General features: G+C 40.0%; 1 protein-coding gene across 1 annotated transcript in view; it reads right to left on the minus strand.

Moving 5' to 3' along the window:
- Nucleotides 1-25,463, minus strand: part of RALBP1 (ralA binding protein 1) — a 49,116-nt gene extending 23,653 nt beyond the window's left edge. The window contains exon 1 of the mRNA XM_019814990.2: nt 25,261-25,463. The gene's annotated coding sequence lies outside the window, so the exon portion shown is untranslated. The remainder of the gene's footprint in view (nt 1-25,260) is intronic.
- Nucleotides 25,464-25,982: the final 519 nt, after the last annotated feature.

Raw genomic sequence — 25,982 nt, forward strand, 5'->3', positions numbered from 1 at the left:
TTCACATACATTTTTGTAAGAAACCAAAGATGTGCACATGAAAATATTCATTTTAGCACTGTAAAAGCAAAAACATGATCATCTACGTGGCTATCAATAGATCAATTCAATTATGATTTATCCACATAATGGAATATAAATTAACACACAATTTCTGAAAGCATGTAAGAAATAGTTAACTATTGGGGCGCCTGGGTGGCTCAGTCGGTTAAGCATCCAACTTTGGTTCAGGTCATCTCACGGTTCGGGGGTTTGAGCCCCGTGTCGGGCTCTGTGCTGACAGCTCAGAGCCTGGAGTCGGCTTCAGATTCTGTGTCTCTGTCTCTCTCTGTCCCTCCCCTGCTCACACTCTGTCTCTCTCTCTCAAAATAAATAAACATTAAGAAAAGAAAAAGTTAACAATTATTAACACTTGGAAGTGGTAAAATGGGAGAAAGATTTTTATTCCTTCTATGTAGTTTGAAACTTACCATGTGCTTTTATTACTATTATTGTAAAAAATTGAAAAAAATGAACAGAGCATGTTTTTAATTTCATAAAACTCATGCAGCATTTAAAATCAAGCTTTTAGTACTATTTAATAATGTGGGGAAAAACAACTTTATTTACAGCACAATATCAATATTTAAGTACATAAACATTTATGCAAAACAAATCATAAGAACGAGAATGTGAACAATTTTCTCTGAATTGAAAGATCATAAGTGACGTAAGTTTTCTTCCTACCCTTCTACATTTCATAAATTTTGTACCCACTATGCATTATTGCATAAAAAGAGGAGAGAGTTCCATTAGAGGATCTGTAAGCATCACTCTAATTCTTCTGTTTTTCTGTTTGGCTATTGTTTTTTAAAAGTACATTCTATTCTCTCTTCAATCGAAGGCATCGTAAGTTTTGACACTCACAGGATTTAGGTGGAGCTGGGGCCCAACAGCATAACAGTTACACATTACAGGCGAGCAAACTGAGCTCCGAAGACGGAGGAGCCAGAAGACAGCCCCCGAGAACACAGCCGTACAGCACAGAAATAAAACCCCTTACAGGCATCCATCCCACCCACACTCCACCACTTGGTCTCGTGCTCCCCTGGCTTTGCCAAGGCTGTCTTCACTCCCGGGAGTCCAGCCCTCCTTCCAGCACTTTTGCATGATCAACTGCTACCCCTCCTTCGACATGGCGCCTGAAAATGGGAATGAGGAATCTTTCTGAAGTGACAGAAACAGCCTAGATTTGGATTGTGGTGATGGTTACACACACTGGTTAATTTGCTAAAAAATCACTGAATTATACACTTAGAGTAGATGGATCTGATGTGTATGTAAATCACACCTAAATAAAGCTGTTTAAAAAAAAAAAAAAAAAAGGTCAATTACCAGCAACTCTTTCTCCAGGAATCCTCCCTCATCACTCCTTTTCTGTGCCCCCCAAATCTCTGGAACACACCTCCAACACCTCCAGCACTGCATGCACCATGCTGTGTTTTCACTGCCTGCACACCCACTCATCCTGTCCAGCAAATGTGTGAGCTCCAGCATTTAACACAACACAGAGCATTATGGGAAGTACCTCAAGCATTTACTTAATGAACTACTTAGTTTTTTCCATGTTCTCAACATATTGTGTCTGCTGATGAGACGAAGACTAGAAGGAATGAACCTGACCTTTAGCTGTACATTTTAGTTAAGGAAACAAAGCAATGGAGCCTGAATTTTATTTGAGCTCCTGTGGTTTCAGCCATGTTCATATACATTAACTAACCTTAGTACATAGTGTTAGAAAAGAAGTACTTTTTTATGTTCACAAACAAGGGAACCAAGGCTCAGAGGGCCGCAGTAACTTACATTAGTCACACAGCAAGGAAGAAATAAAACTGGGATCTTCTTTCCACTACGCTGCCCTTTGCATGTAACACCCAGAAGAGAGGACATTCATGCCAGAACAGCACAGTTAAAGGCACAAGCAGAAAACACGGCGCTTATTTGCAGGATGGCTGCAAGCCTGGTCTGACGGGAGCAGTTCCTGGGAAGGAGGCTAGGGAAGGCTCGGAAGGACAAGGTGGACTCTGAACTGAAAACCAACCGAATGCCAAGCTGAGAACTTCAGCCTTGATGTGGGAGCTGACTCATCACCAATTCCAAAGCCAGTAGTGACAAAACTGATGCTGAAAGGAGTCAGAGCAGGAACATGCACAATCAAATGCCACACAGGCATGTGGTCATTCTCTCCCGTGTTCCTGCGGCGTTTTGTAACTTACGCCTATGCGCACACTCACACACATTCTCCCAGCTCCTTTACTATCATTACTCATTTCCATACTAGACTGATGAAGAAGACACGTTTGTCCATAAAGTGCTTAATAGATTATCTTGTAAAAACTACTTTAGAGAAATATTTGTTGACTTGCTTCCCTATAGTTGGGAATGAGTGAAAGGAAGGGCAGCAAGTAGCAGCATATGAAGGGGTGAAGGCCTGAAAACAGGATGATTTAGGGGCGCCTGGGTGGCGCAGTCGGTTAAGCGTCCGACTTCAGCCAGGTCACGATCTCACGGTCCGTGAGTTCGAGCCCCGCGTCAGGCTCTGGGCTGATGGCTCAGAGCCTGGAGCCTGTTTCCGATTCTGTGTCTCCCTCTCTCTCTGCCCCTCCCCCGTTCATGCTCTGTCTCTCTCTGTCCCAAAAATAAATAAACGTTGAAAAAAAAAAATTAAAAAAAAAAAAAACAGGATGATTTAAAGGCAACAACAACTGGTGTTTCCATTAGGGCACACTGTTTTGAGAACTGGGGAGCCGCAGCAAGCCTAAACTTCACCAAATAAAAGGGCAGAACAGGCCTCAAATGGTCCAATTTGTTTAAGTATAAACAGCCAAAGATAAGAAAACAAAAATTAGAAATTCCTAATTCTAAATTTGTAAACATTTGAAGAAGGAATACCTATCACTATTCCTCCTGGTAAGCACAACTAGAAATCCTGGATAATAGAGTTAAAAATAAACAAAAAACAGACAAAAGACAAAAGGCAGAGAAGAAGGCTGGTGAGTTAGGGACTTCAGGATTCTAACAACAGAGCTGTGAGTTCCCTGCATTTTCTTTTTGCCTCTGCATCTCAGATGTGCTTCTCAAGAAGCCCGAAACCCAGAATCCCAGACAGGCACAGATAAAACAACAAAAACCTGCTCTCTCTAGCCAAAGGACCAGGAAAGGGGCTGCCTTGCAAGACGAAAACTTCCAGATAATAATGGTCTACCCTAGGCAAACACCAAAAAACCTGAAGTTCTGCCCCTATCTGCACCAGTAAGAGGGAGATTAGATTTGTGCCCTCAGGTGGTGGCCCAGCACCCCCGCTGGGGGTTGTCAAAAAAGGACAAGTAGGGAGCTGGGGCCTTTCACACCTGCCAGCTGGTTAAGAGTGCTCTGCTCCTGCAGGGGTGTCTACGGAGACCAGGTGAAGAATCTGGACCTCCACCCCACACCCCCAAACTGTAAGTAACTAAGCACCCTGCTCCACTGCTGCTGGGTAGTCTCACAGGACACCTAGTGAAGAGTCAGAATTTTTCATCATCACCCAGTGGTAGTGACGCCACCCCACCTGAGTGTCAATGGAGACCACATGGGAAAATAAAAGCAAAAGAAAAAAAAATTAATTCTCCAAAGAAAAGGTTAATTGTACAGAAAGCAAATCACAACACGTAGAATTAAAACCAGTAATTACATCACATGCAATGGACTAAGCATTCCAATAAAAAGGCAGGGATGGGGCGCCTGGGTGCCTCAGTAGGTTAAGTGTTTGACTCTTGATTTTGGCTCAGGTCATCTCACAGTTCATGAGTTTGAGCCCCACATCGAGCTTGGGATTCTCTCTGCCCCTCCCCCGTCCACGCACACCTCTCTCTCAAATAAATAAACATTTTTTAAAAAGACAGAGATAATCAGACTGCACAAAAAGCAGATCCAACTGTATGCTTTTTACAAAAGGTCCACTTTAAAAATAATTATTACACACGGGGCGCCTGGGTGGCTCAGTAGGTTAAGCGTCCGACTCTTGATTTCGGCTCAGGTCATGACCTCACGGTTCGTGAGTTCAAGCCCCACACTGGGGTCTGTGCTGACAGCTCAAAACCTGAAGCCTGCTTCAGATTCTGTGTCTCCCTCTCTCTCTGCCCCTCCCTTAGTCGCACTCTCTCTCTCTCTCTCTCTCTCTCTCTCTCAAAAATAAAAATAAAACATTAAAAAAAATTAAAACTGTAAAGGAGGGGAGCCTGGGTGGCTCAGTCAGTTAAGCATCTTTCTCTCAGGTCATGATCTCATCGTCTGCGAGTTCAACCCCTGATTGGGATCTGCACCGACCCTGTGGAGTCTGCTTGGGACTCAATCTCCTTCTCTCTCTGCCCCTTCCCCACTCACGCTTTTTCTCTCTCTCAAAACAAATAAATAAACTTTAAAATAAGATAAAATTGTAAAGGAAAAAATGGGAATGGGATGGCAAAATCTTAGCAGCAAAATCATTAAACAAATTTTAATGCACAAACATTAAAATACTAAAGATTATATGTTGCATATAAAATACAGTACAGAACCAGGAGTTGCACTATACTAAAGGTAAAAAGTGTTACCTCTGCAGTATCTGACAAAAAGTACTAAAAGTATAAAGCACTTTTACGACAGTTACCACTGAGGTAAAGCAAAGAAAAAGTTTCATAAAACTAGACTCAATGGTTTAAAAACATTCACTTTTCCTAAAAAATAAAATAAAAAATAAAATAAAATAAAGTAGAATAGAATAGAAAAATAAAATAAAATAAAATAAAATAAAATAAAATAAAATAAAATAAAATAAAATAAAATAAAATAAAATGAAATAATAAAATAAAAGGGGCACCTGGGTGACTCAGTTGGTTGAGTGTCTAACTCTTGATTTTAGCTCAAGTCACGATCCCAGGTCATGGGATCAAGCCCCATAGGGCTCTGCGCTCAGCATGGAGCCTGCCTGGGATTTTCTCTCCCTCCCTCCCTCTCTCTCTCTTTTTCTCTCTCTCCCCACCCCATTCTTCTACCCTGCTCTCTCCAAAATTTAAAAAATAATAAATAAAAATAAAAACATATACCTTTTCTCCAAAGAACTAAGAGAATAAAATTATTCTTTTTTTTTTAACATTCATTTATTTTTGAAGGTGAGAGAGACAGAGTATGAGTGGGGGAGGGGCAGAGAGAGAGGGAGACACAGAATCCAGAGGCTGGCTCCAGGCCCTGAGCTGTCAGCATACAGCCTGATAGGAAGCTCGAACTCACAAGCCATGATATCATGACCTAAGCCAAGTCAGATACTTAACCGACTGAACCACCTAGGTGCCCCGATATACATTATTCTTAAAACAGTCTTTTCTGCTCTGGCACCAGTATTAATCAGCTCATGTAATAAGAATCATCCATGCAAAAGGACAAAGTAATATAAGTAGGGAAGAAAGAAAGATTACTAAATTAAAGCCTCCCAAAATGAGCTTCTGAGAATAACTCTAATGTTTTATTATACTTGATAATATCTACACAGAAAAAGACCTATGCCAGAAAACCAAGAACTTGCTTAACTAGTTTATAAGTCAAACAAATTCAGCATTTTATAAACGTTCTTTATTAATAAATACCAGGGTAAAACTCAGTAGAAGCAGGTCTTCCTTGTTTTTATAGTTTTAAAAAATAAGCTGTAAACTAAGAGTCTCCAATCTAAATCTCCACAAGAGAATCCAAATACGGGCTCATTAATACATTACCTACTGAACCTCTAACTAGCATTAACCTACTATTTGGGAATGCCAAATTTTGTAAATAGTATCTGGACACACAACACATTCTTGTTCTTCAAATGATGTGGAAAGAAACTTTCTCAGAATTAAAGTTCAGATCACAAGAGACCACTAAGCACCCCACATAGTAACTGAAGAGACCTGCACTGAAGCACACTACGAAGCGTAAGGGGACAGAATGAGATTACTAAGAGATTCCTCCAGGAAAAATACTTACAAAGATCAGGACCAATATGTCAACAGGAACACTGGAAATTTAAAGACAATGAAGAAATATCTTCAAAACTCTAAAAGAAAATTAGTTCCAACAACCATTCAAGTGTACAGGTAGAACATAGACATTTTCAGACACACAGCATCAAGGAATGTACTTCCCATACACTTTCTCTTGAGTTCCAAAGACCTGAGTGCAACCCTGGAAAGCAGCAAAGGAAGCCCCAGGAAAAGCAGGCCTGTGACCAACTACTGACGCAGTCCACAGTGACACAGGAGGAAGAGTTCCCAAGCACAGTGGGATGTACAGACCTCTGGCCATGTGGAAAAGAACAGTAAAATCTGGTGAAGAGCTGCTGGGGCTTTTGGGATAAATTGGTCATAAGAACAGAATAGAAAAACAAAAACAGAAGGTAACCAACCATTAACTATAAGGAAAAGAAAAAGGCAGATGAGAAAATGAAATCGTAGTCTATCGCCTAGCTCAGCATTACACATTTGTCCAGTCATCATAATGAAAACAATGAACACTGACTCAATCAAGCTCTGTGACAGGCAGGATTGCATCAGAGGGCTTAAGGGAGGGAATTCTGGAAAAGGTATGAGACCTAAATCCTCATCTACCACAACACCCAGTTATTTGACAACACCTACAACTGGTATCTTAAAAAAACAGCAGTGTAAATATATTATTTAGAAATAAGGAAATGAATAACAAAAGAAATAAGACTGAGGGGGTGCAAGAATGAGGCAGGGAATAGCGTTTTCCATTGTAAGTCGTTCAGTACTATGTTGGAGGGGTCCCCAAGATCATCCCATGACCCACATAACTCCGCATATAGTCATACCCAAGGCTGAGATTTATTACTATGAAAGGCTGGCAAAAACAGCAAAAGAAAAGGCACATGGAGAGAAGTCCAGAGGAAACCAGGCTCAAGCTTCCAAGAGCCCTCCTGCAGTGGGCTCACAGAGACAGGCTGAATTCTTTCAACAGTAACGTGTGAAGTGCTGTCTGCCAGGCAGCTCCTTAGACTGAGCCCAAGGTCTTTGTGGAGCCTAGCACGTACAGGTCTCCAGACTCCCAGAAAGAAAGCAGGTTATTCAGCAGAAACCGCACTGTTTTTACCAACAGTTGAGACACAGTAAGCCACTCTTCTCATCTAGGAAAAGTTGAATGTACTGTGCAAAACATAACATCAAGTTTTCCTGTGTCAGCCAGGACTGACTTTGCAGGCAGGCCTTTCGATGGATGGCAGTCTCAGCCAGCTGTAGTAACTCTACACGAACACTACCGGATACCTTAAACTATCTTAAGAATTATTCTGATACAATTTTAAAACTTAAAAAAATCATGTCTCACACACACAAAGAAGGATGCTGGCAATCTTATTTTAAAACCAAATAAAAGAGAAAAAGGGATTTCTCTTAAAATATGAACGTTACCGTCCAAGAAAAAAAAATGTTTTAAGTTTATAAACAAAATGGGACCTACATAATCCTTCAGATGAAGCAGATAGGGTTTAGAGGGGTTCATAACATCAGCAGTGAGATTATCCCCATGATAGTATGCTTGAGGTTTATGACCTATGCCCAGTAAACGCACACGAGTATTCACATTTACAAGCTTGATGACAATTTCTCATGCACATCCCCACAGATCAATTGCCCTTGTTACATAATTAGTCCTTTCAAATCTACTAACAACTATTTAGGGCTGTACCTTAATAGAGATTTTACTCTTTATGTGAAGTTATTGTTTCTTTTCTATACCCTTCTTATATATTGTAAGACTTCATCTTTAGTTTCTCCCCTACCCCCAGGTGTCTATCCAAACAAACATTTAATTAGAGTCCCACATGCCACTCACAGAAATTCACTGAATGACATAGTGATTTCATGTTTTCTACTCAGCTTTCTAACATTACCAGTGTCACTGATTAAAATAATATGCCTACGGGTGCCTGGGTGGCTCAGTGGGTTAAGTGTTGTCTGACTCTTGATTTCAGCTCAGGTCATGATCTCATGTGAGTTTGAGCCCCACACAGGGCTCCATGCTGAAAGTTCAGAGCCTGCTTGTAAATCTCTCTCCCCTTCTCTATCTGTCCCTCTCTCTCTCTCTCAAATAAACTAAAAAAAAAAAAAAAAAGAAAAAAAAAAGAAACAATATGCCCGATATTCATGTAAAAGAAAATTTAAAAATTTTAAATTCTGAAGTTCATTATAATGAAAATGAATGCATTTTCAATGCTGACAACTACTATACAATTAATGACAAGAAAACAGAAGAACTAACAAGTTAGTTCAGGAAATTAACATAATGCAATCTGTAAAATCAACCTCCAGATGAGAATGAAATCTGAAGAGCATAAGAAATAGACTCATAAATACAGAAAACAAAACTAATGGTTGCCAGAAGGGAGAGGGGACGGCAGTTAAGCAAAATGGGTAAAGGGTAGTGGGAGGTACAGGCTTGCAGTTATGGAGTGAATAAATCACAGGGATGAAAGATACAGCATGGGGAATATAGTCAATGGTATTGTAATAGGGTTGTGTAGTGACAGATGGTAGCTAGGCTTGTGATGAACAATGCATAATGTATAGACTTGTGGAATCATTACCTTGTACACCTGAAAGTAACGTAACAATGTGTGTCAACTATGCTTCAAGGTAAAAAATAATATAAAAGAGCACAGCTTATGTCCTTTATTTAAAGTGAAAGTTCAGACTCTAAGGATTCGAATGTCAAGTGTTGGAAAATGAGCAGCCAAAACATACAGAAAATAATTCCACCTTCTGTCTACAAGGTAGGCTGGAAAGGACACAGTTCAGTCCTATGTGCAGCTGCGCAAATCAAAAAGTAGAGATGTATGTTAAGTATCAGGGGAAAACCCACAGTGGACTCTTGCCTTTAAACAAAATCAAAGTGGTATCACTAGCAGTCATTCTATACACAGGACAAAAAAAGTTTTCTTATTAAAAAAAAATCATAATACATATCATTCGGTACTTATCAGTGAAACAGAACATTTTTAGAGGTATGGTATACCCTTTTGAGGGGTGAGAAGACAGGCCTCCTTCCTGCCACATTTCATAATCAGATAATCTATTCTCAAGGAAATCTTACATGAGAATTTAACTGGAGAGTACAAGGACAAACAAACTTTATTTAACAATAACTTTTAAGACACACACCAAAGGAGGTACCTGGTTGGCTCAATAGGAAGAGCATGCCACTCTTGATCTTGGGGTTATGAGTTCAAGCCCTATGTTGGGTGTAGAGATTACTAACAAACAAACAAACAAACAAACAAACTGAAAATGCACACCACTGGTTGCAACAGAAACTGGGCAGAAAGACCTAGTCGATGGTTCCCAAACAGTGCACTGAGGCACCCAGAGCATCATAAGCCAAGTCATAAAAGAGTCATGGGGCATCTTCAATTTGAGACAAAGAGCAGTGCTCAACATCTGTCAGACACTGTACAAACTACCAGCTAAAAGAAGTTCAATTTCAACATTAGGTTGAGCTACATTCCTGTCAATGGCATATTTTTGTGAAGTGAGATTTTGGGGATAGTAGCTATAATTTTTTTTTGAAGTACCATGTGAAAATCAACATGGGATAAGAAATGACAGTGGTAATGTCCAATCTGATTACAAAGTTATTAATATGTACAGTATCCAGCAGGCACAGGCAAACCATTTAGTTATTTAAGAGTGAAATAAAAATATTATCTTCTCTTTCAATTATGTGTATTTTTTTCAAATATGAACTAAATTGTCATGACATAAATACACATTAAGTTGTGTGAACATAACAACATAACATGGAACTATTAGACATTTCCATTAGGCTGACACCAGATCTCAGAGCAGGATATGTACAAGACGAGACTGAAATATCATGTCATTAAAAAAAAAATAAAGTTACAAAAGATGCTTGAAATCAAGTCCAAATGACTCAGAAGGCAACTAGAAGATGATCCCACTGGTCAAAAATTAATAAAATAATTGCAATGAACTAAAATGTATCAAGTATATTTAAATCCATGAGTTCATAATATACTCAAAAATAAAATTCACTGGTCACTTTGCAGGATACTAGAGAACTATCTCATTATTTGGAATAGCTGGTAAATAAAGGGGGAAAAAGGCATTTATCCTGAACTTCCATTACAAAGTGTTGATGCAGCAAATTTATTTTGATCAAAATCTTCCACCTAATAAACAAAGAAATGAAAGACTATCACCACTTAATAAGCAAGTTAAAAACGGGTACTGGTAATGATTATCAATGGCTGCTAATATCTTACGCAAAAAAGAAACACCTTAATGTGCTCTCTGATGGACACACACATCAGCCTTACAAAAATAAGCAAATAAAATCTTAATCTGATTAAGCTTCAAAATCTAAAGGGTATGGAATTTAGTTTCTTTAGTTAATATTTTGTAAGAAAAAGAGAGCGGGGAGGGTAAGCATATAAAAATTAAGAGACTTAAGACCAAGAATGAGAAGACAAGCCAAACTGGATGAAAATATTCATAAAAGACTATAATGTAACAAAGGACTGTTATCCAAAATGTACTAAGAACTGTCGAAACTTAACAATAAGAAAACAAATCCATTTAAAAATGGGGCAGAACAGACACCAAAGAAAGTATACAAATGACAAGTAAACATATGAAAAATGCTCCATATCATTAGGGAACATTTCTAATTAAAATGATGAACCTGATTAAAAAAAATCTAGATTTATAAAAAATGATATATCTATTTTTAACATTGTTGGGGCACCTGGGTGGCTCAGTCAGTTAAACGTCTGACTTCGGCTCAGGTCATGATTTCACGGTTCATGAGTTTGAACCCCACATCTGGCTCTGTGCTAACAGCTCAGAGCTTGGAGCCTGCTTCAGATTCTGGGAGAGAGGGAGCTCTCTCTCTGGCCCTCCCCCACTCACACTCTGTCTCTCTCAAAAATAAACATTAAAAAACATTAAAAAAAAATGTTTTTGTTAACTACGTATGGCAAAGGATGTTAACTAGACTTCTTGTGATCATTTTGCAGTACATACAAATATGGAATCATAACACTGTATACCTAAAATAAATGTCAGTTATGCCTCAGTTAAAAAAAACAAAGCAAGAAAATACTATATACCTATTAGAATAGCCAAAATCCAAAATGTTGACAAAACCAAATGCTGATGAAGATATGGAACTATTACTCAGTGCTGGTGGAAATGCAAAATGGCAAAGTCACTTTGGAAAGCAGGTTAGCAGTTTCTTATAAAACTAAACATCCTCATACAACATACAATGCAGCAATCACACTCCTTGGTGTTTTGGTATTTACCCAAATGAGTTGAGAGAACTTATGTACACACAAAAACCTGCACATAAGATGTTCATGGCGGCTTAGAGAATTACATTTATTCATAATTGCCAAAACTTAAAAGCAACCAAGATGCCCTTTCATAAGGGAACGGATAAATAAGCTGTGATATATTCAGACACCAGAATATTATTCAGTGATAAAAATAAATGAGTGGAATCTTAAATGGAGAAAGAATTTTAAGTGCCTGTTACTAAGTGAAAGAAGCCAATCTAAAAAGGTACACACTGGGGCGCATGGGTGGCTGAGTCAGTTAAGCAGAGTTCAAGCCCTGCGATGGGCTCTGTGCTCACAGCACAGAGCTTGCTTGGGATTCCATCTCTCTCCTTCTCTCTCTCAAAATAAATAAATATGTAAACATTTTAACATAATAATAAATAAAAACAAAAAAATTTTAAAGGCTACATACTGTAGTGACTCCCATTATATGACATTCTGGAAAAGGCAAAACTCTGGAGACTGCTAAAAGATCAACGGTTGCTGTGGCTGTGGAAGGAGGCAGGGAAGGAAGAACAGACAGAGCACAAAGGATTTTTAGTGCAGTGAAAACACTGTGTGATAACACAATGGTAGGTACATGTCACGTACTTGTCCAAACCCACAGAATGTACAACACCAAAGTGAACTTTAATGTGGACTGTGGACTCTGGGTGATTATGAAGTGTCACTGTAGGGTCATCAAGCATAACAAATGTACCACTCTGGCAAGGGGTGAAGGGGGTGCTCATAATGGGGTAGGCTATGCATATGTGGGAAAGGGGGCATATGGGAAATCTCTATCTTCTGCTCAATTTTCCTGTGAACCTAAAACTGCTTTTAAAAAGTCTGTGAATTTAAAAAAAGAAAAAGTAACCTAAGGAAAACCTAAGGAAGCTAAATTTAATGTCATAATATGCTCATTTTCTTAAAACACTAAACTTAAGTTGAAAAACTTGGATGGTATCTGCTGCTTTCCAATTGTGTTACCACACTAGCGTGTTAACAATATAGACTTCAACGAGCCTCTTCTCCAGTTTTACATCCACACTTTTGTTTCCCGTGATTTTCCTAAGCGGAACGTCAAAGGTCTTGATTTATTATTTTAACTTCCGAAGAAACTACTTAAAATTGCCAACATCTTAAAATTGCTACAATTTATAAATTTTCCTTACAAAGTCTTCTTTCTAGTATAGGAGAGGGGAGCTTTCTTCCTCATCTTCGCTCTCTTTTTTCTCTTCAGTATTTCTGTATCCAAACTGGGGGCACCTGGGTGGCTCTGAAAGCAATTCCAAATGTTTCACATTCCAAATGTTTTTGTTTTTAGCAATTTTTTATGCGGAAGCTTCATATCTACAACTTTCTAAGGCAATCAGTTTTAAGGACTTCACTCAAAGAAATAGGCCTAGTTGGGGCGCCTGGGTGGCTCGGTCAGTTAAGCGGCCCACTTCGGCTCGGGTCATGATCTCACGGTTTGTGAGTTCCAGCCCCACATCGGGCTCTGTGCTAACAGCTCGTTGGAGCCTGGAGCCTGCTTCGGATTCTGTGTCTCCCTCTCTCTACCCCTTCTCCACTCATGCTCTGTCTCTCTCTCTGTCTCTCAAAGATGAATAAACATTAAACAAATTAAAAAAAAAAAAGAAAGAAAAGAAATAGGCCTAGTGCCTGGTACGCAGCAAGTGCTCAACAAATATTGATCCCTCACTTCCATGTTTAGAAAGGAAGATATACATGTTTAAAGATATACATGTATCTTTGTATGTGTATAAAATATCTCTGCAAGAACATACAAGAAATTAAGTTGTTCTTCCTTTGGCAGCATCTTTAACGGCTGAGAAAAACACAGTCATATTTGTCTCATGCAGACTCCCTTCCCTCTGTAAGGAAACTGGGAAATATCCCGACAGAGAGCTAATTTGGTAAATAGGAAGTATACTGGGCTCTGGAGTCTGATGATCTGGGCTCGAATCTTAACTCTGTCTGGAACACAACTATGGGTTTTGACTAAGTACCATCACCTTTCAGAGACCAAATTTCCTTATCTGTACAAAAGAATACTGACATCTGGCAAGGCATTGGCAAGATTAAGTAGAATGGAATCCCTCATATATAGTAGGCACTCAGTAAGCAGTAATAAGATTAGCCAATATTTACTTGTGCTGTAAGTACTTGTGTACTATATTAACTATAAAAAAAGCAAGAGTATAAAGATGTCTGGACAGAGCACCTGGGTGGCTTAGTCGATTAAACGTCTGACTCTTAATTTCAGCTCAGGTCATGGTCTCACCCTCTGAGATCAAGCCCTGCATTAGGCTCTGTACAGGCCCGATGCCTACTTAGGATTTTCTCTTTCCCTCTCTCTCTGCCCCTCCCCTGCTCATGCTGGCGCTCGAGCTTTCACTAACTTTAAAAAAAAAAAAAAAAAAAATGTCTGGACAAAACTTGAAATTTTCTAAACTATATTTCTCCCCCATCTAACACTCTGAAAAATGAGGTTTTTCCTGCCTTTTCTTTGTGATTGTCCCTTTGAAAACCCCTCAAAAAATTTTAAAAACATCGTAAACACATTTAAAAAGCCAAGAAGAGGGGGGCCTGGGTGTTCCAGTCAGTTAAGCATCCAGCTCTTGGTTTCGGCTCAGGCATGATCTCACGGTTCTTGAGTTCAAGCCCCGTGTCAGGCTTAGCGCTGACAGTGTGCAGCCTGTTTGGAATTCTCCCTCTTTCCCTTTCTCTCTGCCCCTGCCCCCTGAGCGCCTGCATGCTCTCAAAAATAAATAAATGAACTTTAAAAAAACTTAAACTTTAAAAAAAAAATAATTCAAGAAGAAGCGTGGAAAAAAATACTGACACTACATGTGGCAAATATTTTATACAATTTTTTAAAAAGAAAAAAAGGGGCATCTGGGTGGCTCAGTCGGTTGAGTGTCTGACTTTGGCTCAGGTCATGATCTCACAGTTTGTGGGTTTGAACCCCACATCGGGCTCTGTGCTGACAGCTCCAAGCCTGGAGCCTGCTTCGGATTCTGTGTCTCCCTCTCTCTGCCCCCGCCCCCACTCACACTCTGTCTCTCCCTCCTTCAAAAATAAACATTAAAAAAAAAAAAAAAGTAAAAAAAAAGAAAAACAAGGGGCACCTGGGTGGCTCAGTTGGTTAAGCATCTGACTCTTGATTTTGGCATCAGGCTCTGCACTGAAAGCATGGAGCCTGCTTGGGATTTTCTCTCTCAAAAAAAAATAAACATGCATACTTTACATACTGTATGTTAGCCAATTTGACAATAAATTATATTACAAAATAAAATCTAAAAAAACATTAAAAATTTAAAAAAAAATGGTAGAGGGTATAAACACAAAACACACAAAAAAGAGATTTTAAAAATTAAGGAATAGGAAATTAAAGACATTTTCTTTTTTAACTGTAAATCTTCTGAAGATGAACAGGTCTGATACCCAATAATGGAAGGGTGTGTAGAAAGAGACACCCTAATACATTAGTAGTAAAAGTGTAAACTGATACATTTAAAAGGGCAATTTAACAAAACCTATCAAAAATTAATATTCTCACCTAGCAATTCCACTATTAAAACCTTATCCTCAAACACACAAAAGTAAGCAAGAATATAAGTAAAAGGATACTTAACATCACATTTATAACAGCCAAGAAACCTTTATTTACATTGCATCTCTATACACATCTAAAATCCTTTAAAAATAAAGCACTGAGAAGAAGAATATGCTGGCTTACGGTATGCTACATGAAATTCACTTGGACTATACAAATACCAGGTAGCCTAAAAGTTAAGTGTAGTGTAATAGATGGAATGTTGGCAAAATGCTGGCATAAGAAACAGCAAAAGTCCACCCCTCCATAAAAGCAACTAAAAACTGTGAGAATCAACTTTTCCAGGACAGCAGAAACTAACCCAAAGCTTGCAGCAATCCCAGGATTACTTATTCAAGACACCGCTAAATCTTGGTAAAAACACAGAGCTTTGTGGCATTTAACTTACTCTCGTCCTACCCTGAGCTCCGCAGATCAGTGGCAGCCATGAGAACAGCAGCACACGTTCCCAGCACTGGCCGGCAGAACAAACCTCATTCACAAACAAACTGAAACTATTTGTTTTGACCTACCTAAGGGCTCCCTGGAAGACTTTCTGAAAAGTCGAGCTTTATCTCACCTAATACTGCTACCTCAGACTTTCCCCAAAGCTAAAGCCACTACAGGACACAAAGGGTATTTGCCAAAAACATTTACAGGCAGATGTTTTCAGCGCTGCTGCCTGATGCAATGAGTATAAGCTGGGGCAAACAAACTGACCAAAAAACCTTGAGTGGTAAGGCTGGGCGATGAGATGTTTCGGGAAATAAAGACCTTGAACAGATTCCTGGGAATCTAGGACGCATATGTATGCCCAGGGCTGTGCACATGCTCAGGAATTTTGCCAGCTCTTGACTTTTTTTTTCTTCCAGTACTTGGACTATGCCATCCCACCACTTCCTGGCCTCTATGGTTTCTGCTAAGAAGTCAGAGCAGTTGGCTGTTAAATGATATTGAGGATTCTTGTATGTGGGGAGTCACTTCTGTCTTGCTTCTTTCAAGATTCTCTGTTTTTCAACTGTTTGATTAAGAGTCTCAGTGTGAATCTCACTGAGTTTACTGTATCAAGAAGGCTCACTCTGGATGACCCTGACCTTTATACAAACAGGAAATTAAGACTAACCAGAGCTGTAAAGTGGCCAAGTGCTCAAGGAATACTTCAACAGTAGCACAACACCCCTCTGAACATACTGGGAGATGTTTTTGGTATGAAATGTTTTAAGGAAATACCTGTCCAATCATTAGCTGACCAATAAGCTAACAGAACACAGACTTCAATGGGCACACATAATAAAGAATATATATACTTTAGAAAATTAGTTCAGAAAAGTTTCTAAACAACTAACAACAGTTACAAGTAGCAACAACCCTGGGGAAAGAGGAGAACCTAATTTCCAGAACTGCCATTTTATAATACTCAAAATGTCCAATTTCAACAAAAAATTATGCACATGTAAAGAAACAAGAAGGAATGGCCCACACACACAGGGGGAAAAAAAGCAATCACCGGAAACTCCCTAAGGAATCCCAGATATCAGACTTACTAGACAAAGACTTTAAGATCTGATTTAAGTATGTTCAAAAGCTGAGGAAATGATGCCTAAAAAACTAAAAGAAAGCGTAAGAATTCTGTCTCACCAGGTAGAGAACATTAATAAAAAGACAGAAATTACTTTTAGGGGCACCTGGGTGGCTCAGTCAGTTAAGCATCCAACTCTTGATTTTGGCTCAGGTCATGATCTCATGGTTCACGGGTTCAAGCTCTGCATCGAACTCTGTGCTAATGGCGCAGAGTCTGCTTGGGATCCTCTCTCTCCCTCTCCCTCCACCCCTCCCCTGCTTACGTGTGCTCTCTCTCTCTCTCTCTCTCTCTCTCAAAGTCAATAAACACTAAAAATAAGTAAATAAAAATTAAAAAATTATTTTTTAAAGAATCAAATAGAAATTCTGGAATTGTAAAGTATAACAACTGACATGAAAAATTCACTATACAGACTCAACATCAGATTTGAGAAGGCAGGACAAAGACCAGTGATCTTAAAGACAGGTCAATTGATATATATCAGTCTGGGGATCAGAAAGAAAAATTAATGAAGAAAATATAACAAAACCTAAGCGATCTGTGGTACACCATCTGGCATACCAAGTATAGTGGCAGTCCCAAAAGAAGAGGAGAGAGAAAAGTGAAGAAATAATATCTGAAGAAACTGTGGCTAAAAACTTCTCAAATTTAATGAAATATTAATCTATATATCAAAGAAGCTCACTAAACTCCAAGCAGGAGAAATTCAATGAAATTCACACTGAGGCACATCTTCATCAAATAGTTATAAAAACAAAGAGAGAATCTTGAAAGAAGCCCACGGAAGTGACTCATCACATACAAGGCATCTTCATTCATTAACAGCTGACTTCTCATCAGAAACCATACAGGCCAGAAGGCAGTGGGATGACATAATCAAAGTACTGGAAGGAAAAAAACTGTCAACCGAGAATCTTTATCTTGTATAATTATCCTTCAGAATTGAAAGAAAAAAATAATACATTCTCAGAAGAAAAAAATCTGAAAAAATTCATTGCTAATTGGCTTATCCTACAAGAAATGCTGAAGGGAGTCCTTCATGCTGAAATGAAAGGACACTAGACAGTAATTTGAATCCACATGAAGAAATAAAGAACGGCAATAAAAGTAACTACATAGGTAAATATAAAAGATAGCATAAATGTATTTTTCATTTGTATCTATTTTCTCTGCATAAAGGAACAGTTTTAAATCAGATGGACATACAAGGTATAAAGATACAACTTGTGACAACAGCACTATAAAGGGGAGTGGAGCTATAGGAGTACACTGTTGAAATTAACCTGTTATTAATCTGAACTAGACTAATGCAAATTAAAATGTTAATCTTAACCCCAGGTTAACCACTAAGAACTAACTCAAAACTATGTAGTAAACAAAATATAGGAATTAAAATAGTACACTGCAAAGAAACAGAAAAGGCAATAATGGAAGAAATGAAGAATAAAAAGAATTTTAAATATATAGAAAACAAACAGTAATAGGGCAGGAATTCTTATTAATGAATAATTACTTCAAATATAAATTGGTTGAATTCCCAAAATTAAAAGGCAGACACTAGCAAAACAGATTTTTTTTTTTAAGATAAACTATCTATTGCCCATAAGACACTCACTTTAGGTTCTAAGACACAAGTTGAAAATTAAAGATATTTCATACAACCAGTAACCAAAAGAGTGCTGGGAGGACTGGCTATACTAGTAACAAAATAAATTTTAAAACAAAAATATATTCTAAGAGACAAAGAAAAATATTTTTTTTTATTTTTATTTTTTTTTCTTCTTTTTTTTTTTTAAATTTTTTTTTCAACGTTTTTTATTTATTTTTGGGACAGAGAGAGACAGAGCATGAACGGGGGAGGGGCAGAGAGAGAGGGAGACACAGAATCGGAAACAGGCTCCAGGCTCTGAGCCATCAGCCCAGAGCCCGACGTGGGGCTCGAACTCACGGACCGCGAGATCGTCACCTGGCTGAAGTCGGACGCTTAACCGACTGCGCCACCCAGGTGCCCCAAGACAAAGAAAAATATTTAATGATAAAACGGTAAGATAACAATTACAAACATATATGCACCTAATAACAGAACCCTAAAAGACATGGAACAAAAAAACTAACTAAATTGAAAGGAAAAACAGTTCAACAATAGTTGAAGACTTCAAAATGTATAGACTAGCTAGACAAAACATCAATAAGAAAAAGAGAAGACTTGGGGCACCTGGGTGGCGCAGTCGGTTAAGCGTCCAACTTCAGCCAGGTCACAATTTCGCGGTCTGTGAGTTCGAGCCCCGCGTCGGGCTCTGGGCTGATGGCTCAGAGCCTGGAGCCTGTCTCCGATTCTGTGTCTCCCTCTCTTTCTGCCCCTCCCCCGTTCATGCTCTGTCTCTCTCTGTCCCAAAAATAAAATAAATGTTGAAGAAAAAAAAAAAAAAAAGAAAAAGAGAAGACTTGAACAAATACTTTAAACTAAACCTAACAGAAATCCACAGAACACTCCACTCAACAATAGCAGAATACAGATTCATCCCAAGTGCACCTGGAACATTCTTAAAGAAAGATCATATGTTAGGCCATGAACAAATCTGAATAAATTTTATAAGATTGAAAGCACATAAAGTATATTCCCTGACCACAATGAAATAACAATGAAAATCAATAATTTGAAAAATAATTTTTAAATTAAAAAATATGTAGGAATCTTAACCAACATTTAACAGAACATCTGACAGACTAAGAATAGAAGGGAACTTTGTCAAACTGATCAAGGGCATCAGTGAAAAACCCATAGTTAACATTACAATTAATGGTGAAAGACTGTAAGCTTTCCTCCTAAGACCAGGAACAGGACAAGGAGATTTGTCCTTGCCACTTCTTTTTTTTTTTTTTTTTTTTCAATGTTTATTTATTTTTGGGACAGAGAGAGACAGAGCATGAACGGGAGAGGGGCAGAGAGAGAGAGAGAGACACAGAATCGGAAACAGGCTCCAGGCTCTGAGCCATCAGCCCAGAGCCCGACGCGGGGCTCGAACTCACGGACCGCGAGATCGTGACCTGGCTGAAGTCGGACGCTTAACCGATTGTGCCACCCAGGCGCCCCTGTCCTTGCCACTTCTATTCAACATTGAACTGGAAGTTCTAGCCAGGACAACCAGGCAAAAAAAAAAAAGCATTCACATTGCAAAAGAAGAAGTAAAACTGTCTCCATTCACAGATGACAGAATCTTACATAGCAAACCCAAAAGAATATACTAGAAAATTATTAGAGCCAATAAATGAGTTTAACAAAGTTATAGGATACAAGATGAAGGTAGAAAATTAACTGTGTATGATGATACAGTCCAAAAATGAAATTAAAAAAAAATTCCATTTGTGGAGGTAAAAGGTACAACATAGGGAATATAGACTTTTCAGACCGGAGGACTCAACAATGTTAAGACAAAATAATAATGCCCTAACTCAAAGGGATATATAGATTCAATGCAAACTCTATCAAAATTTCAACAATCTCTTTTGCAGAAATGGAAAAGCTGATCTTCAGTTTCACATGGAATTACAATGGGCCCTGAATCAAGCCACAAAAAATAATGAAACAGAAGGTGGAAGACTTACACTTCCCGATTTCAAAAGGTACTACAAAACTATAGAATAGCCAAAACAATGTAGTACTGGCATTAGTATAAAATACAGACCTACAGAATTGATTTGAGTCCAGAAATAAACCCAAACATCTATGGTCAACTGATTACCAACAAGGGTGCCAAGACTATTCAATGGGAAAAGAATGGTCTCTTCAACAGATGGGTATGAAACAGCTGGATTTCCACATGCAAAAAAACGGACCCATATCTCAGACCACACATAAAAATTCACTCAAAATGAATCAACACCGAAACATAAAAACTAAAACCATAAAACTCTTAAAAGAGTACTAGCCTAAATTTTTACATCCTTGGATTTGACAATGGATTCTTAAATATGACAACAAAACCATGAGTAACAAAAAGGAAAAAATGGACAGACTGTACTTCATCAAAATTAAAAACTTTTACTATCAGAAGATGTTATCAAGAAAGTAAAAAGACAACCTAAAGAACGGAAGAAAATATTTGCACATCATCTATTTGATAAGGGTCTAGCATCCAGAATAAACAAAAAGAACTCTTACAACGCAAAAACATAGAGACAACCCAATTTAAAGTGGGCAAAGGACTTGAGTCGGTATTTTTCCAAAGATGACCTACAAAAGCCATTGAAAAGATGGTCAATATCATCAAATCAAAACCACAATGAGATACCAATTCACACCCACAATGATAACTAAAATTTTAAAACCCAGAACATAACAAGTGTTGGTGAGGATATGGAGATACCAGAATCCCTACACTGCATGACGAAATGGTACAGCTGCTTTGGGAAACAGTTTGGTACTTCCTCAAAATGTTAAACGTAAGAGTCGCTATACGATCCAGCAATTCTGTTCCTAGGTATATACCCAGGAGGAACATACATCCACACCAAAACTTGCACATGAATATTCACACCAACATTATTCACAATAGCCATAAAGTAGCAAAACTCAGTCACCAACTGATCACTGGATAAACAAAACATGGTGCAACCAGGCAATGGAAGATTATTTGGCAATAAAAAGGAATTAAGTCCTGATATATGCTACAATATGATAAACGTTGAAAACATTATACTGAGTAAAGGAAGTCGGTCACAAATGATAACATATATGATTCCATTTATACAAAATGTCCAGAGTAGGCAAATCCAGAGAGAGCAAGTAGGTTAGTGGTTGCTAATGGGTGGGAGTAGGGGGAATGGTGAGTGACTGACAATGAGTAAAAGGTTTCTTCCTCGGGATAATAAAAATGTTCTAGTTGACTGTGGAGATGGCTGCACAACTGTATGAATATACTAAAAACCACTAAATTGTACACTTGAAAAAAGCAGGCTTAAATCTTTGCCATGTTAAAAATCACTCCCTTAACCCTTTTTACCTTCTGCTAACACCTCTTTCCATTCTTCACAGCTAAGACTTATTTATTCCTGAAATAATCTACATTTATTTTCTTCACTCTCTGACCTTCTATTAACTCCTCAATTCAATAAAACCTAGTTCCTTCCCCAAAAGTTAATTGTATTAAGTAGAATTTAAGTTAAGCATTAAGTAGAATGTTACAACTGATCTTAGTTATTAAATTCAATAGACTCCTAACAATCCTTGTTTAACTCAAGTTCTCAAAGCAGTTAGAGCATAGCTTTTTTTTTTTTTTTAATTTTTTTTTTTCCTGGAGAGTTGGTTTTGAAGTATAACTTCCTTTTGAAATGATTCCATTTTGGCTTCTATGACATTTTCTCATGATTTCTCTGCATCTCTAAACACAGGAATTTCCCTTTCCAGGTCTTCTTCCTCTATCTGGCTTTAAATGTTATTCTCCATTGTCTATTTCCAGGACTATTCTCCATTGGTAAATTCTTCCTACATGGTATTACCTAAATCAAAGATTTCAGCTACCACCTAGAATACAGCCTGCTGACTTGCACAGTAAGACTTCTCGGAGACTCCAAATCCACACACCCGACTCTGCAGCCAATGTTTCCACTTGAATGTTTCATAGATTAACTCCCTATTCAGTATATCCAAAAGCTAAAATACTGTTCCTCCCCAAGTTTGCTCCTCTTCCTGAAGTCTCTGTCTCAGTACAGAGTTGACCCTTGAACAATACGAGTTTGAGCTGTGCAGGTCCACTCATATGTGGTCTTTTTCGATAAACACAGTACTGTACTGTAAACGTATTTTTCTTCCTTATAATTTTCTTAACACTTTTTTTTCCTCTAACTTTACCGTAAGAATACAGTATATAACACACATGACATATAAAATATGTGTTAATTGACTTTTTGTTATCAGTAGGGCTTCCAGTCAATAGCAGGCTATTAGTGGTTAAGTTCTGAGGGGATCAAAAGTTATACATGAATTTTAGACTGCGAGGGGGTCAGCACCCCTACCCCCTGCATTGTTCAAGGGTCAACTGTACTTTACCATTGTCTATTCAATCACCCAAGTTAAAATCCAACTGTAACTGAATCCTATGAATTCTACTTTCTAAATGTTTGTGCTAGGAACTTACTCCTGTGTATCTCCACTGATGCTACCTTAAACGTAGGGTCTTACTTGTCACCTCAATTATTACAAAAACTCCTAACCAGTCTCGCCGCACCCTGCCTTACCTCCCCTCTCTCGCTTCTGAAATCTGCATTCTGTAATACCAGAATGATCTTTCTAAAATGAAAACCTTCCAAGAATCTTTCCTGATTAAAATCCATGAACTCTATTATTATTTATAGGAAAAAAAACCCTCTAGAATCCCGAGAATGGCATGCAATGCTCAAGGATCTATCTAGGCAGCCTCATCTTCTGCTACTTCCCACCATAAACCCAATGCTATAGTTGTAGAGAACGACTTCTAATTTTTAAAAGTGTTCTATGCTCTCTCTAATCATGTCCAGCTTTCCTTCTGCCTTAAGTTCCTTTCTCTCATTTTCTGCCTCAGTCATGCCTACACCTTCAAGTTTAAGAATTTAAAGCATGAGGTACCTAACACAACACCTAACACACAGCAGGGAGTTAATGGGTTGAGCTGGCCTAGGCTTCTCTTTTCTTTATCCTGTCTCAGTGACTCCTATTTGCTCACAAGATAAAAGTTGGAATTACTTCCACTGTGTATAAGACTATCCATAATTTCGCCTCTGCCAACTCACTATGGCAGCTCAGACCCCTGTGCTTTTGCTCACACTCCTTCTACCTAAATGCCCATCCTTTCTCTTTTCATCCCCTCCTATACGTAACGTTTTCCTTACCGCTGCCACCTTTCTCAATCTCTTCTTCTCTTCCCTTAGGGAACTGGCCACTATCTCCTTTGTACACCCTGTATACGCCCACACTTTATCCAGTCAAAATAATCTTAAAAACGTACTGTACTTGGTAACGGTTCAAGTCAGAGATAGAATCTGACCATTCTGAAAGCAGGGGCAGTGCCTTATCCATCTGGAAGTCTTCTTCACCTGGGACAGTACCCGCTGCTATGGAATTATTACTGGTAATTCTCCCATACTAAATGACCTGCATTCTTCCTTATTCCTCCCACATATACTAACTTAGGTTTCGATCAGGAATTTTCTTTCAAAAAGGACATATGTGGGGGTTACGTTCAGGCCCAATCTCTCCTTGCCAAGCAAACAGCTGTGCAGACACAACGATACAAATTAAATATTCATTTTCTGACACTTCTGGTTTTCTAAATTAGAAAGACCTAAAATGAGAGATTATTTTGAAGAGAGAGCAAATTAAGTTATGGTACACGGCCTCAAGATTCTTTGTTCAAAGAATTACCGCCCTATGGTTACTGTTAAACTAGCCTCCTCCACTTAAATCTATGGGTCACGTTGAAAAGTGGGAACCACTCTACCAACTTCCTTCCTACCTCTCCTACTGCCAATACAGTTTGCAGCAATTACTCATTTTCGGGAAGACACTCAGAAAGGAACTATCAAATCACCAAGATAACTGGAAACGTGTCAAGTGAGGTTACCTTTCTTATTCGCAGTCCCATTTTTTTCATGTGGAAGTGCTGCCTCCATAATCACCAAACCAAAAGCGAGCTTGCTCCTTATCACCACTTAAATATTTTATGAATAACTCCCAAGTATGATGGAATGCTACCTAAAGTTGCAGCAGCCTTCGAACATGCCCACTCCACTAAAAAAAATTCAGCGAAAGCTTTTCTAATCAGGCTAGACGGTGTGTGAACTCCATGTCCAAACGACTGCACTTCTCTCACCATGCACATTCGAAGTATCTCGACTTCACATTTTAATTACTGTCACAAGAACTCCACTAGGCCTTAGAAGTAACAAGCTGCTTAGGCAAGAGGGAGGCTGGGAAGTAATGAATCGCAAAACTCGAAAGAGCGTAATTATTTCAGGTTAAGACTGAGGTGTGGAACATTGTGTAAAACCTGTTCCACTCTGCTAAGGATACATTTTAAAAGGGGGAGGGGGTGCGACCTCAAGAAGAGCCTTTTGGCACAAGCATACTTGAGAATGAGTTGTAAGAAGGATTCTCAACTCCAGATCTGTCCCCATTCGCACTGAAACCTGAACGAAAGACCGAAGCACTCAAAGGAGCTCCACTGCTTCCATGCCAGCGGTGGGAAACATCAAGAGCCTTTTCCTAGCCCACTGGGCAAGTCCCGGAGACGGGTCAATACTCCGGGTGCGATGAAAAAACAGTGATTATATAAAAGACAGAGTCCCCTCTCCTCCGTTCCCGTGCCCAAGAGCTGCCCTGAGGCCTGGAGACTCAAGGGGGGAGGGGCCCGGTTCCCGACCCTCCTCCTCCGGACCCCGAGAGCACCAAATCACAAACGCGGGTGCCACGAGGGAGGCCCGGCCGGCAAATGGGAGGAACGGCCGGCAAGGGGGCGAGAACTGGGGAGAAGCCTGCCCGGGATGAACCCGCACTCGGGGCAGCCACGCCCCCCACCCCCAACTCCAGCCCCGCGCGCGGCGAGCTCCCAGCCCCGCACGCTGCCTGACAGACGCCGCTGCGAGGTGGGTGCGGAGAGCGCCCCGCGGGCAGGCGAGGGGCACCGCCACGACCCCCGCACGCCACCGCTGGCCGCCACTGACCTGTGCCTGACGCCGCGCGACCGCCCGCCCCGCCGCAGCCGCCGCCTCCTCGCGCTCACCGTGCCGCCGCAGCCACCGTAGGCGCCTCCTGCGCTGCGCCCCTGGCCGGCCTCGGGCGCCCCATTCCCACCCCGCCCCAGCCTCCGCCTGTTTACAATGATTGGGACAGAACGGGACGAGCCGGCCCAGCGCGCACGCGCATTCCCTCCTACCGCCGCTGCCGGCTTCCCGGGTCCTCCTCTCTGCGCTGACGGCTAAAGCCGTCAAGGGCAAACGCCCTGTGCCCTCGCGCGGGGCACGCTGGGAGGCGTAGTTCTCCGACGCCCAGCGCCCAGTTTACGTGAGGGCCCTTCGTCGAGGAAGCACACTACAACACCCTGGAAGCACCGCGCCTCCTTCGGCCCAGGGGCTCGCTAAGGAAGCTGAGGGAGCGCGCGAGAGAACGCGCCGCGCGGGTGCTCAGCGAGCGCCTGCGCAGTCCCCGGTCTTGGGGGACTGGGTGGGATGTAACACCTACCTCCAGCGAGTATCAGTGAAGGAGGTTTGGGGGCAGCGGCCGCGGTGGTCTTGAGAAAGGAAAGAGCTTTCCTCTCCACCCTCTGGCTGGCTGCTCCTCAGCTCCCGAAGTGCAGACCTTTTGTGCCAGCAGGCTTCGGTCGTCCCAACCAGTTAAACCAGCCTAGGAGGCCGGCCCAGCCTGCCGCTGGGTGGGGCATCTTCCC

Source organism: Felis catus, chromosome D3, assembly GCF_018350175.1.
Source record: "Felis catus isolate Fca126 chromosome D3, F.catus_Fca126_mat1.0, whole genome shotgun sequence".
NCBI classification, from domain to species: domain Eukaryota; kingdom Metazoa; phylum Chordata; class Mammalia; order Carnivora; family Felidae; genus Felis; species Felis catus.